The sequence below is a fragment of the Hordeum vulgare genome, unplaced genomic scaffold (genome assembly GCF_904849725.1).
Source record: "Hordeum vulgare subsp. vulgare unplaced genomic scaffold, MorexV3_pseudomolecules_assembly, whole genome shotgun sequence".
In the NCBI taxonomy this organism is placed as follows: Eukaryota; Viridiplantae; Streptophyta; class Magnoliopsida; order Poales; family Poaceae; genus Hordeum; species Hordeum vulgare.
In genome coordinates, this window is record NW_025422580.1 from 81,333 (window position 1) to 95,480 (window position 14,148).

Below are 14,148 nucleotides of genomic sequence, written 5' to 3' on the forward strand. Positions count from 1 at the left end.
ATAGACTTTTAGGATCTTCTTTACATCAGGTAAATCTGTCAGCCCTGTCCGTTTTTTTCTTTAAGTTACGACTCTTTAAGTTACAACTCTTTGCTTCTTACTTCTATCAAGCCATAGGGAAAGTCTATGATGAATTTGGAAAACTCATCTCACTCTTACTCTATGGCTCGGACTTAATGGGGGAAGAAAACATCTTCTATAATTTCTTTTTTGTTCAATTCTGGACAAAAAAGAAAAGGAAAAAAGGAATTTATAGGGACAGTGTTACCCCCTATATCCCCTAGTTTATATTGTAGGAATAATAAAACAATTTAGCAGTCTGGCACACTTACGTCCTCGCAAAGTAAATAATGATTATTGTAGTCGTAACCGTAGAATAGGATAGGATCCTAATCAAAATAAATACATTTGGTTCAGGCGCTATTAGCAGGGTAAGAAGAGATTTATTTTACAGACCAGAGGGAGAGGGGCTATCTAAATCCTAAAGTAAAGGCGCGCGATCGAAGTAGAAGTACCAATGGCTCAGTGTCATGAACCTTCTCCATCTGATTCAATAAGGGGGAATTAGCCTCCTTGTCAAATGGCTATCCTTGACAAAGGGTACCATTTATACCATAATATACAATGTAGCGGGTATAGTTTAGTGGTAAAAGTGTGATTCGTTCTATTAATAACTGAATTTGAAATGATATACTTAAGGCATCCTTAAGTTTTTTTTTATATTCCGATGAAAACTTTAGTTCTTATAAAGGATTAAATCCTTTTCCTCTCAATAGCATATTGAGGAAGAATATACATTCTGGCGATTTGTACCCAAAAACTAATTTAAATTGCATCCAAAATAAAAATTGGATTATGATATGAGTACAGAGTCGCGAAGCATAATTTTGCATTGGATTTAAGTATTCCAATTTTGAAAATATGAGTAAAGGATCTATGGATGAAGATACAAAAAAGTTGATTTCCAATCGTAACTAAATCTTCTTTTGTTAAAGGATAAGGAAGCCAAATAGCTAAAAAACGATAGTTTTGGTTTACTAGAACCATCCGCATATTGTTTCAGCTCGGTGGAAACCCAATTCTTTTCCTCAGGATCTCTTGAATGAAATTAGGGAACGAAGTAAGTAGATTAGATGGATTTAGATAGAATTTCTATCTCCTACTCTATAAGGATCATCTAGAAAGCAGAGAGCTTTGGTTCCATTCAAATAGAAAAGCTGACATAGATGTTAAGTGGTGAGAATATCCATAAAGGAGCCGAATGAAATCAAAATTTCATGTTCGGTTTTGAATTAGAGACGTTAAAAATAATCAACCAACGTCGACTATAACCCCTAGCCTTCCAAGCTAACGATGCGGGTTCGATTCCCGCTACCCGCTCCATTCTGTATAAAAGGAGTATTCTATTTGTCTAGACATGTTAAAGGCTTGTATTCAAGCCTTTTTTGTCCACCAGTTTCTGGTACTACAGAGCGGAGTAGAGCAGTTTGGTAGCTCACGAGGCTCATAACCTTGAGGTCACGGGTTCGATTCCCGTCTCCGCACTTAGCAGTCTCTATAAAAGGAGTATTCTATTTCTCTAGATATGGTAGAGGGGCGTATCCAACCCTTTTTTATTCATTAGTTCCGGGCCCTAGAGGGCAAAATTGAGCAATTTGCGAAGCCACTTGCCTTCACAAAAAGAAGGCGCAAGGCTTCTCCCTACCTTGCAGAAAATAAAAATGAAATGAAAGGGACAGTCTACCTCTCCCTTCCTTTTAAAAACAGTTTGCCCGTTGTTTGTCTCAGTTAATACCCAATTTTGGGGCTCTGTTGGCTAGTTCTATTTCTGCCTCCGGAGCGCCCTCTTTTTTTGAGGGGGATGCAAAGGAAGGGTAAATATAGTAAGGGATACGGCACTAGACTAATACTTAATTAATACTTAATTTAATATAAGTAGTTAAACAATTAACTAGACTAAACTTTTTATCATAGTACTTTGATAAATTAAGCGGGCGAGCGGCGGGAATCGAACCCGTATCTTCTCCTTGGCAAGGAGATGTTTTACCATTGAACTACGCTCGCTACGGTATATATTTTATAGCGTATATCCGCTTGGGTCGACCGTCTATGTCTGGGTCGACCGTTTCATTTCATTTTCTATTCTATTATATTAGATATTAGAGTTTTCCTTTTTTTATTATCTGTCAATGAATATTCTAATGGGAATTTCATAATACTGAAAGAGAAGAGCTAGCAATTCGGAACGCAAATTGCGTTTTAATACGTCTCACTATTCGAATTTTTTAAATGGCCTTTATTATTTCTTTTTTATGGGGTTACTAAATATTAACCAAATTTAATTTAAGAAATGAGAGAATTCAGAATAGCTACGAGAAAGACTAGTCCAATCCATAATGATGTACCGGAAAATACAACATTTTTATTATTTGACCAACCATCAGGAGAAGCAAATACAAGGGGTACACTAATTACTAAGACTGAGGAAGTCGCAATTAATGCAAAAACAGCTAATTGGAAAGCAATAGTCATATTTCTAATCCTCCAAGCTACCATCAAATAAAGTTGACTACATATTTGATCCCTCACTTAACCAAAATTGTAAAAAAATACAAGAAGTAGGAGGGGTTTAATCATGAATCCATTGATTCTTCTCTTTAATTAAAATTTATTACTTAACCTCTTTTTTATTTGGATATGGGGGTGAGAGGAGGTTATTTAGTCTTTATTTCACAAGCGGGTATAGCGGATCCTGTATCCGTGTATACAGTATACAGAGATATATCGAAAAGGAACTTGTATCTGATATCTTTCTAGAGGTTAATAAATATTTTTATTTTTTATATGGCTATGTTCTATTTGTAGGAGTAAAATAAGGATTAGGCGGTGGAGAGATGGCTGAGTGGTTGATAGCTCCGGTCTTGAAAACCGGTATAGTTCTAGGAACTATCGAGGGTTCGAATCCCTCTCTCTCCTTTTGCTTATTGAATACGTTTGTTTCTTTCATTTTTTTTTATTCTGTCCCTTATCTTTCTTTCATAAAAAGGAATGAATGGCTCGGCTAGATAGAATAACCGAGCCAGAACAGAAAAAAAGTAGAACAGGTATAAATAAGAAAATCTTAGTTAAGAGGGTTCATGTAAAGAACAGGTTCCAAATCACGATCGATTCCCTTTTCAAAACCTGCTGCAGCAGCTCGGGCTCTTCCTGCATGCCATAAATGGCCCACAAAAAAGAAGAATCCTAGAACAAAATGAGAAGTTGATAACCAACTTCTAGGAGAGACATAATTAACTGCATTGATCTCGGTCGCTACGCCACCCACGGAATTTAAAGAGCCTAAAGGAGCGTGGGTCATATATTCTGCTGAGCGCCGTTCTTGCCAAGGTTGTATGTCTTTTTTCAACCTACTCAAGTCCAAACCGTTGGGGCCCCTTAGAGGTTCTAACCATGGAGCACGAAGGTCCCAAAAACGCATAGTTTCCCCTCCAAAGATAACCTCCCCAGTTGGGGAACGCATTAGATATTTCCCTAAACCTGTGGGTCCTTGAGCGGATCCCACATTAGCTCCAAGACGCTGGTCTCTAACTAGAAAAGTAAATGCTTGAGCTTGAGAAGCTTCTGGCCCGGTGGGTCCATAAAACTCACTCGGATAAGCTGTATTATTGAACCATACAAAACAACAAGCGATAAAACCAAAGACAGATAAAGCAGCTAAACTATAAGACAAGTAAGCTTCTCCAGACCATACAAATGCACGGCGAGCCCATGCGAAGGGTTTGGTTAAAATATGCCAAATTCCCCCAAATACACAAATAAAACCCAACCATACATGTCCACCAATTATATCTTCTAAATCATCTACACTAACAATCCACCCTTCTCCCCCAAAAGGAGATTTTAGTAAATAACCAAATATAACACTGGGACTAAGGGTCAAATTGGTAATTTTTCTTACATCTCCCCCCCCAGGGGCCCAGGTATCATATACACCGCCAAAATAAAGAGCCTTGAGTACTAGAAGAAAAGCACCTAGACCTAACAAAATTAAGTGAATACCCAAAATTGTAGTCATTTTATTTCTATCTTTCCAGACATAACCAAAGAATGGAAAAGATTCTTCAAGAGTCTCGGGTCCCAGAAGCGCGTGATAAATGCCACCGAAGCCTAAGACTGCGGAGGAAATTAGGTGAAGTACGCCAGATACAAAGTATGGAAAAGTATCTAGAACTTCCCCCCCTGGCCCTACTCCCCAACCTAGAGTAGCTAAGTGTGGAAGTAAAATCAACCCTTGTTCATACATGGGCTTTTCTGGTACGAAATGGGCCACTTCAAATAGGTTCATTGCTCCGGCCCAGAATACGATTAATCCGGCATGGGCTACGTGAGCTCCAAGTAGTTTACCGGACAAATTGATAAGTCTGGCATTCCCAGCCCACCAAGCAAAGCCGGTGGTTTCTTGGTCACGACCAGCTAAAACGAAAGTTCCATTAAAGAGCGTTTCCACGTGGTAGAACCTCCTCAGGGAATATAAGATTTTCATGAGGCTGATCCTGAGCTGCCATCCACGCACGAATACCCTCGTTTAAAAGAATATTTTTGGTGTAGAAAGTCTCGAATTCAGGATCTTCCGCTGCACGGATTTCCTGGGAAACAAAGTCATAGGCACGTAAGTTCAGAGCCAAGCCAACTACGCCAATAGCACTCATCCATAAACCGGTGACGGGTACAAATAGCATAAAGAAATGTAACCAACGTTTATTGGAAAAAGCAACACCAAAGATTTGGGACCAAAAGCGGTTAGCAGTGACCATTGAATAAGTTTCTTCAGCTTGAGTTGGGTTAAAAGCACGGAAGGTATTTGCACCATCACCGTCCTCAAATAGAGTGTTTTCTACGGTTGCTCCATGAATAGCGCATAGCAGAGCCGCGCCTAATACTCCGGCAACTCCCATCATATGAAATGGGTTCAACGTCCAATTATGAAATCCTTGGAAGAAAAGGATGAATCGAAATATCGCTGCTACGCCAAAACTCGGCGCAAAGAACCAACCAGATTGCCCCAGTGGATAAATAAGGAATACCGAAACAAAAACAGCAATTGGACCAGAGAATGAGATTGCATTATAAGGCCGCAATTGAACAGACCGAGCAAGTTCAAATTGGCGTAACATGAAACCTATTAGTGCAAAAGCCCCGTGGAGAGCTACAAAAGTCCATAGACCGCCTAATTGACACCAACGAGTAAAATCTCCTTGTGCTTCTGGCCCCCATAGTAGCAACAAAGAGTGTGCTAAACTATTGGCAGGGGTAGAAACTGCTGCGGTTAAGAAATTACAACCTTCCAAATAGGAACTTGCCAATCCATGGGTATACCAAGAAGTTACAAAAGTTGTCCCTGTAAACCAACCCCCTAAAGCGAAATAAGCACAAGGAAAGAGCAATAGGCCAGACCATCCTACAAAAACGAAACGGTCCCTTCGTAACCAGTCATCCATAGTATCAAATAGATCATTTTCTTCTTTAGGAACTCTACCAAGGGCTATAGTCATAGTGATCCTCCTATTCAATTACTTCAACCATTTCCGAGCACCTCATATCACTTTCCAAGGCATATGATAGTTTTATATCTGTGGACGATTTCTTTCTCGTTCAATGCCCTTTTTCAATGGTCTCGAAGAGAGAAATTTTCCATTTTTATCTATGGAGTCACAACCGAGGTCGTTGTAAATCCATGAATTTGATTCGATTTGTTTTTCTTATCTTATACTTATAGAAATAAACCTTTGAATTCAGCATTATTCCAAGACTCCTATTTCAAAGTCTATCTTTTAAGGGAAAAATGAAAATAAAAGTAACCCCTTTTTTCCCATTCCCTCTCTATTGCATGGGGGGAAGAACTAAAATGGAGGATTCTGAAAAAAAAAAGGACCTTCGAAATCAATTTTTATGTGTAGCGCAAAGGAGTTGCGATTTCTTCTTATTCCTATAGAACATCTAGTAACAAGAATATGAAATCGTAAATAGCGAAAAATTCTTGTCTTGCGCGGTCTAAGTCTAAGGAAATACGAAAAATTCGCTTATACAATTTCATCTACATCGAATTTATATATCAGAATAGCGGATAGAGGCATCATTCAAGGAGTCAGGTCTACTTACTTTATGCTTCTTTCCAATTTTATGGTGGATTTGATAAGAACCCTTTTTGCTTTCTTGATAAATAATCGACAAAAAAAAAAAAAGCGTTTTTTTATATATAGCTTGTTTTATTATAATTATAACAAGTCCTATATGGAAATGCCCGCTAAAGAGAAAATCTATTTGATTGTCTCTCGGTCAATATCGATTTTTACAAAGAAAAAACAAGAATTTTCTTCTTTTTTTTATTAACATTAAGAAAAAAGAATATAACTAAAATGGAATTGGCAATATAATTTTTATAGACTTTTGAAAGAAAAAAAGGGGTTTTTTGCAACCGTTATTTCTTATTTCTTGCCTATATCATATCACGGAAACCTTTCGCTTTGGAACGTGGAGAGATGGCTGAGTGGACTAAAGCGGCGGATTGCTAATCCGTTGTACAATTTTTTTGTACCGAGGGTTCGAATCCCTCTCTTTCCGCTCCCTTGGATCATTTGGGACTTTCAAACTGGAAAGAATTCTGACCCCCGGATTTTCTCATAGATAAATGTACGAAACAAATCCAATTTGTAAGAAAAAAAAAAAATTGAATTTTTACTCCTCGCGTCCAGGATTCCGTCCTGGATCATTAGATAAGAATCCAAAGATAAAGAGTGAAACAAAGAATATCACTACTGTATAAACAAAAAGTTTGAGAGTAAGCATTACATAATCTCCAAGATTTTTTTTTAAGGAATAGATTACCAGTTTTTCCTTACCACACGGATCCACTAGGATGGTTTTTTTTGATACCTAAAAATGCAAAAATGAATTCTGGAAAAAAATTGCAAGAATTCATTTATAATAAGAACTCTTATCAATAGCAAAAATAGGGTTAGGTGGTATTGAATAGGTATTGTGTAGGTACCTAAAGGTACCTGCTCAACCTAGGTGCAGGGGAGTAGAAAGGCTGATCCAAATTTATTGCTGTAGCTACCCATTCAATGTAGAATAATTTCAATTTTAGAATTGAGGGTTCATAATATAAAAATATAAAACTTCTCGGCTTTTACCCATTTTAATTTTTTTTTTTGGAATGAACACATCATTCAATTTGGCATACAGAGTACTAAAGATTTCATCGAAAACTTACAGCAGCTTGCCAAACAAAGGCTAATAGAAAAAAGAATAGAGGTATAACAGGCATAATATCCACGATTGGATTGAAAATAGCATAAGCTTCGGGCAATTTGGCAAAGAAAAAACTAGTAGGATAAAGAACAGAATTAAAACAGATACAGGTTAAACTAAGTATATTAGGCATAACAAGCATTTCATTCTTGTAGAGTAAATAATTGGATTTTGATTGAGTTATTTTTTTAAGGGAAAGAAGGAAAAGGCAGATTCAAAATCTTTTTTTCTTCGGACTTTCCCAAACACAAAATACCTCCTTGTATTCGCACTCTCAAATGAGAGTGGAATAAATTCGACTTTCATATAATATCTTAATAGAATTCCATGTAATGATCAATGCATTTTTTTGATTCTATATTATCTGCATGTGTAGAATACTAGCAAGAGAATATCTCTTCTTTATTTATGTAATTGAAATGGTATTGACGAATAACAAATAAACATAATAGTGTTTATTAGTGTCGCATAAAACCCGAAATGGGGCGTGGCCAAGTGGTAAGGCAGCGGGTTTTGGTCCCGTTACTCGGAGGTTCGAATCCTTCCGTCCCAGATTGTTTCTGATGAAACAAACGGTGAAATCATATAGTACTCCGTATGAGACAAAAGTTTATTAAAGAGAATAATGATATCTTATGTTTTCTCAGAAAACATAATAAAGTCTTAAGTCCAGTCAAATTGACTACCTTTATTTTCATGAAAAAAATGGGATCTAGCAGGCACATTCAGGATATGCCTCTACTATGATCACTTAATAATCACTTAATAATCACTTAATCATATTTTTTTCTTCCTTTTGGTCTTCGAGTCGAAGAAGTACCAAAAACAATTAACTACCAAAAACTTTCAATCTATTCATTGGAATAGTTTATTTAGTTATTATAGTTAATTGTTTTTGGTACGGAAAAAATATATTACTAATAGAATTCTAATTCTAGTAATTAAATGAATTAAACTTTTTTGGAGGTTGATAGTTTATTTATTGAGGAAGAGTCAATCCTTCTCTTCTCACTTCAAGATTGATCATCTCGAGCCATCCGTTGAGGGTGGAAATTTAATAATAAATAAGTTTTAAGCAAACTTGTTTAGTCGTCTTTTTCTATGTTTCATTCATATGATAGAATTCGAATATGGGTTTAAATAAATTGGATCTTGGCGGAGGCTTCCCGGATAAATACTTACTTTCTTTTATCCATATTGCTCCATAGATAGCAAGTTTTAATTTTAATTAGTATACAAAAAACAAAACCAATGACTATTCATGATTCCATCCATATTGGATCAATTTTCTATACCACTTTGCAATGAAAAGAGGAATGTTTGTTATGGTAAAACTTCGTTTAAAACGATGTGGTAGAAAGCAACGTGCGACTTGAAGGACATGATCGATTGTGGATTTTGCTATCCATCATTTTCCATAGTAATGAAAATGCTCTTGGCTCGACATAGCCTGTTCTATTCGTTCCGAACCAAATTTGCGCAGGGTTTAAGTAACATAGTACACGATGGAGCTCGAGAGGACAGAGTTTATTTTTTATCAAGGGAAAGAATCTAGGGTTAGTGAAAACTAATAAATTAGGCCAACTTTGTCAGTCTATCCTTAATATAGAAATAAATCGAAAGGTTAAAATACGAAGAAAGTCCAATAAAAGTATATCAGAATCAATCCCCCTTATTAGATTTCTATAGAAGAGATAAATGCTTTATCGAAGGAAATAAGAAAAAAGGGTATGTTGCTACTCTTTTGAAAGAAAAAAATAGGAATTCCCGAAGTAATGTCTAAACCCAAGGATTTCACAAATCAAAGATAAAGGATTCCAGAACAAGTAAACACAATTTTCAATTGTCTCAACAACAGAGTTGGATCAGAATAAGGAATAAAAGTCAATTCGTTCGAAATGAGACAAAGAAAAGAGTTTAAAGACGACTCAAAAATTTTTGAAGGATTTTGCCTTCGAAGTTTCTCAGGCAGAATTAGCCAACTTGAGTCATGAGTATAAATGAAATTTGTTTTTTCTGTAAGGAAATTAATGGACGTCATAGTCTAATTTCTATTATTATCGACAGAAATTCGAATCATTTTCTCGAGCCGTATGAGGAGAAAACCTCCTATACGTTTCTAGGGGGGCGTTGTTTATCTACATCTATCCCAATAAGCTGTCTATCGAATCGTTGCAATTGATGTTCGATCTCGAAGAGAAGGAAGAGATCTTCGAAAAGTAGGTTTTTATGATCCGATAAAGAATCAAACTTGTTTAAATGTTCCAGCTATTCTCTATTTCCTTGAAAAGGGTGCTCAACCGACAAGAACTGTTTATGATATTTTAAGGAAGGCGGAATTCTTTAAAGAAAAAGAAAGAACTTTGAGTTAATTGAAGAACTAAATGAATAAAAAAGTAGGATAGGAGAAGATTATTAGTATTCCTCGTTGTCTAATTATTTAGACACAATTTACCTCTTTCTTAATCCTATTTGGATTTATATCGTGCCAATCCAACATAAGCCCCTATTTTATTTACTTTTTCTATCTAATTTGTTTTCTTACCATTGTATTTCCATTGACAAAGGTCTATTGAACAAATAGAATTTGTAGATAGATGGGTCTCTTTATCCTCACTCCATATTTAATTTTTCTGCTTACACTTCGCTCAAATGATAAGGGTGTTCCTCTTGCATGTATTCTCATACAATATAATATATATTTTTTTTAATAAAAATCGCTAAAAAAAGGAGAATTTGGCCATCGTGATTAGGGTCGCTCTTTTTTTTCACTTTAGTGGAATTTAACCGGACCTGTTCGTTTTGCCATTTGAGTGTTTTTCATGGTCGATAAAATCTTTCTTTTGATGTCTTGCTAGTTCAATGTTTTGACAGAAGCGCGCGGTGTAATTCCATTGATTTTTGGATTTCGATCGTATCTAAGATCCTTTTTTTATCTGGGTTGCTAACTCAATGGTAGAGTACTCGGCTTTTAAGTGCGACTATGATCTTTTACACATTTGGATGAAACAACAAATTCGTCCAGACTCTTGGTAGAGTCTAGAAGACCACGACTGATCCTCAAAGGTAATGAATGGAAAAAATAGCATGTCGTAATAAAATCAATCTTTTTTGAATGGAATCCAAAATTACGATTTTCTGGGTCTAGTGAATAAATGGATAGAGCCTGGCTCCAATTCTGGTAAAATAAAAAGCAACGAGCTTAACTTCCTAATTGGAAGGATTCCCCGCTCTAATTAGACGTTAAAAATAGATTAGTGCCGGATGTGGGGAAAGGTTGGGTTTTCCTATGAGTGGACCCTTTATTTTTTCTTTTTTTTTAGAAATCCTAATTATTCTTGATTATGGATTGAATAAGGGATGTTATGGATTGAATGTGTAAAAGAAGCAGTATATTGATAAAGAGGCTGTATTCCAAAGTCAAAAGAGCGATTGGCCTGCAAAAATAAAAAACTTGTTCTGTTCTTTTTTGTAATTTAGAACAAACATAAACTAATTCGGTAGAAAAGGAGCGGAAAAAGATCCGTGGATTAGACTCCCTTTCTTTCCAGGGTTTGTATTAAAAATGCAACACCCTGTTCTGACCATATTGCACTATGTATCATCATTCGATAAACCGAGAAATGCTTCTTCTCTCTGATTCAAGTAGAAATACAAATGGAAAAATTCGAAGGGTATTCAGAAAAACAGAAATCTCGTCAACAATACTTTGTCTACCCACTTCTCTTTCAGGAGTATATTTATGCATTTGCTCATGATTATGGATTAAACGGTTCTGAACCTGTGGAAATAGTTAGTTGGAATAACAAGAAATTTAGTTCACTACTTGTGAAACGTTTAATTATTCGAATGTATCAGCAGAATTTTTTGGATAACTCGGTTAATCATCCTAATCAAGATCGATTATTGGATTACAAAATTTTTTTTTATTCTGAGTTTTATTCTCAGATTCTATCTGAGGGGTTTGCGATTGTTGTGGAAATCCCATTCTCGCTACGGGAATTATCTTGTCCGAAAGAAAAAGAAATACCAAAGTTTCAGAATTTACGCTCTATTCATTCAATATTTCCCTTTTTAGAAGACAAATTTTTGCATTTGGATTATCTATCACATATAGAAATACCCTATCCTATCCATTTGGAAATCTTGGTTCAACTCCTTCAATACCGTATCCAAGATGTTCCATCTTTGCATTTATTGCGATTCTTTCTCAACTACTATTCGAATTGGAATAGTTTTATTACTTCAATGAAATCCATTCTTTTTTTTCAAAAAGAAAATAAAAGACTAGTTAAATTCCTATATAACTCTTATGTATCAGAATATGAATTTTTCTTGTTGTTTCTTCGTAAACAATCTTCTTGCTTACCATTAGCATATTCTGGAACTTTTCTGGAACGAATCCACTTTTCTAGGAAGATGGAACATTTTGGGATAATGTACCCTGGTTTTTCTCGGAAAACCTTATGGTTCTTTATGGATCCTCTATACATTATGTTCGATATCAAGGAAAGGCAATTCTTGCATCAAAAGGCAGTTTTTTTTTGAAAAAGAAATGGAAATGCTACCTTATCAATTTCTGGCAATATTATTTCTTTTTTTGGACTCAGCCGCGAAGAATCCATATAAACCAATTAGCAAACTCTTGCTTCGATTTTATGGGATACCTTTCAAGTGTACCAAAAAGTCCTTTGTTGGTAAGGAATCAAATGCTGGAGAATTCATTTCTCATAGATACTCGAATGAAAAAATTCGATACCATAGTCCCCCGCTACTCTCCTCATAGGATACTTATCAAAAGCTCAATTTTGTACTGGATCGGGGCATCCTATTAGTAAACCCATTTGGACGGATTTATCAGATTGGGATATTCTTGATCGATTTGGTCGGATATGTAGAAATCTTTTTCATTATCATAGTGGATCTTCGAAAAAACGGACTTTGTATCGACTAAAGTATATACTTCGACTTTCATGCGCTAGAACTTTAGCTCGTAAACATAAAAGCACGGTACGAACTTTTATGCAACGATTGGGTTCGGCATTTTTAGAAGAATTTTTTACGGAAGAAGAGCAAGTTTTTTCTTTGATGTTCACCAAAACAACTCTTTTTTCTTTCAGTGGATCACACACTGAGCGTATTTGGTATTTGGATATTATAGGTATCAATGACCTGGTCAACCCTCTTAATTAATCATTAGACAAAACTAATAAACAGGAAAGGGTTGATAAATGATCAAGAAAAAACTTTCATATTTTTCATTCTGAAATGTTCCTTTTATTATAATAAAGAGTAGGTGAATCAACTTACTAATTAAAAAATTAGTAGAACTTCCTCTTTGGAATAGAATATTGGCTATTTCTACATAGGGAAAGTCGTGTGCAATGAAAAATGCAAGCACGATTTGGGGAGGGATTTTTCTCTATTGTAACAAGGAAGAATTATCTACTCCATCCGACTAGTTCCGGGTTCGAGTCCCGGGCAACCCATATAGAAAAGACCCATCAAAGTTTTTAACTTTTACTCACTTCATTTACAAATACAAAATTATTGGTTTGGTTAATTTATTTATATGGATAGCCAATCTTTGGGCTGACTTGGTTGACATTGGTATATAGTCTATGTTATACTGTTAAATAACAAGCCTTCTATTATCTATATTCTAGTTAATACGTGTGCTTGGGAGTCCTTGCAATTTGAATAAACCAAGATCTTACCATGACTGCAATTTTAGAGAGACGCGAAAGTACAAGCCTGTGGGGTCGCTTCTGCAACTGGATAACTAGCACTGAAAATCGTCTTTACATCGGATGGTTCGGTGTTTTGATGATCCCTACCTATTGACCGCAACTTCTGTATTTATTATCGCCTTCATCGCTGCCCCTCCAGTAGATATTGATGGTATTCGCGAGCCTGTTTCTGGTTCTTTACTTTATGGAAACAATATTATCTCTGGTGCTATTATTCCTACTTCTGCGGCGATCGGATTGCACTTTTACCCAATTTGGGAAGCTGCATCTGTTGATGAGTGGTTATACAATGGTGGTCCTTATGAGCTAATTGTTCTACACTTCTTACTTGGTGTAGCTTGTTATATGGGTCGTGAGTGGGAACTTAGTTTCCGTCTGGGGTATGCGTCCTTGGATTGCTGTTGCATATTCAGCTCCTGTTGCAGCTGCTACTGCTGTTTTCTTGATTTACCCTATTGGTCAAGGAAGCTTTTCTGATGGTATGCCTTTAGGAATCTCTGGTACTTTCAACTTTATGATTGTATTCCAGGCAGAGCACAACATCCTTATGCATCCATTCCACATGTTAGGTGTAGCTGGTGTATTCGGCGGTTCCCTATTCAGTGCTATGCATGGTTCCTTGGTAACCTCTAGTTTGATCAGGGAAACTACTGAAAATGAATCTGCTAATGAGGGTTACAAATTTGGTCAAGAGGAAGAGGACTTATAATATTGTGGCTGCTCATGGTTATTTTGGCCGATTAATCTTCCAATATGCTAGTTTCAACAACTCTCGTTCTTTACACTTCTTCTTGGCTGCTTGGCCTGTAGTAGGAATCTGGTTCACTGCTTTAGGTATTAGTACTATGGCTTTCAACCTAAATGGTTTCAATTTCAACCAATCTGTAGTTGATAGTCAAGGTCGCGTTATTAATACTTGGGCTGATATCATCAACCGTGCTAACCTTGGTATGGAAGTAATGCACGAACGTAATGCTCACAACTTCCCTCTAGACTTAGCTGCTGTTGAAGTTCCAGCTATTAATGGATAAGGTTTTTCTGCTAACATATAAGAATTTTTGAAGAAAGAAAAGACAAAAATACCCTT

The 14,148-nt window shown here is 36.1% G+C and overlaps 4 non-coding genes and 2 pseudogenes across 4 annotated transcripts; 5 read left to right on the forward strand and 1 right to left on the reverse strand.

Moving 5' to 3' along the window:
- Nucleotides 1–1,471: 1,471 nt before the first annotated feature.
- Nucleotides 1,472–1,545, forward strand: TRNAM-CAU. The gene has a single exon. It is a non-coding gene; the product is annotated as a tRNA-Met (tRNA).
- Nucleotides 1,546–1,993: 448 nt separating this feature from the next.
- On the reverse strand, nt 1,994–2,064 carry TRNAG-GCC. Its single transcript has one exon. It is a non-coding gene; the product is annotated as a tRNA-Gly (tRNA).
- Nucleotides 2,065–2,888: 824 nt separating this feature from the next.
- Nucleotides 2,889–2,976, forward strand: TRNAS-UGA. Its single transcript has one exon. It is a non-coding gene; the product is annotated as a tRNA-Ser (tRNA).
- Nucleotides 2,977–6,533: 3,557 nt separating this feature from the next.
- TRNAS-GCU lies at nt 6,534–6,621 on the forward strand. The gene has a single exon. It is a non-coding gene; the product is annotated as a tRNA-Ser (tRNA).
- Nucleotides 6,622–11,681: 5,060 nt separating this feature from the next.
- LOC123420589 lies at nt 11,682–12,597 on the forward strand (annotated as a pseudogene).
- Nucleotides 12,598–12,938: 341 nt separating this feature from the next.
- On the forward strand, nt 12,939–14,128 carry LOC123420588 (annotated as a pseudogene).
- The last annotated feature ends 20 nt before the right edge of the window (nt 14,129–14,148 follow it).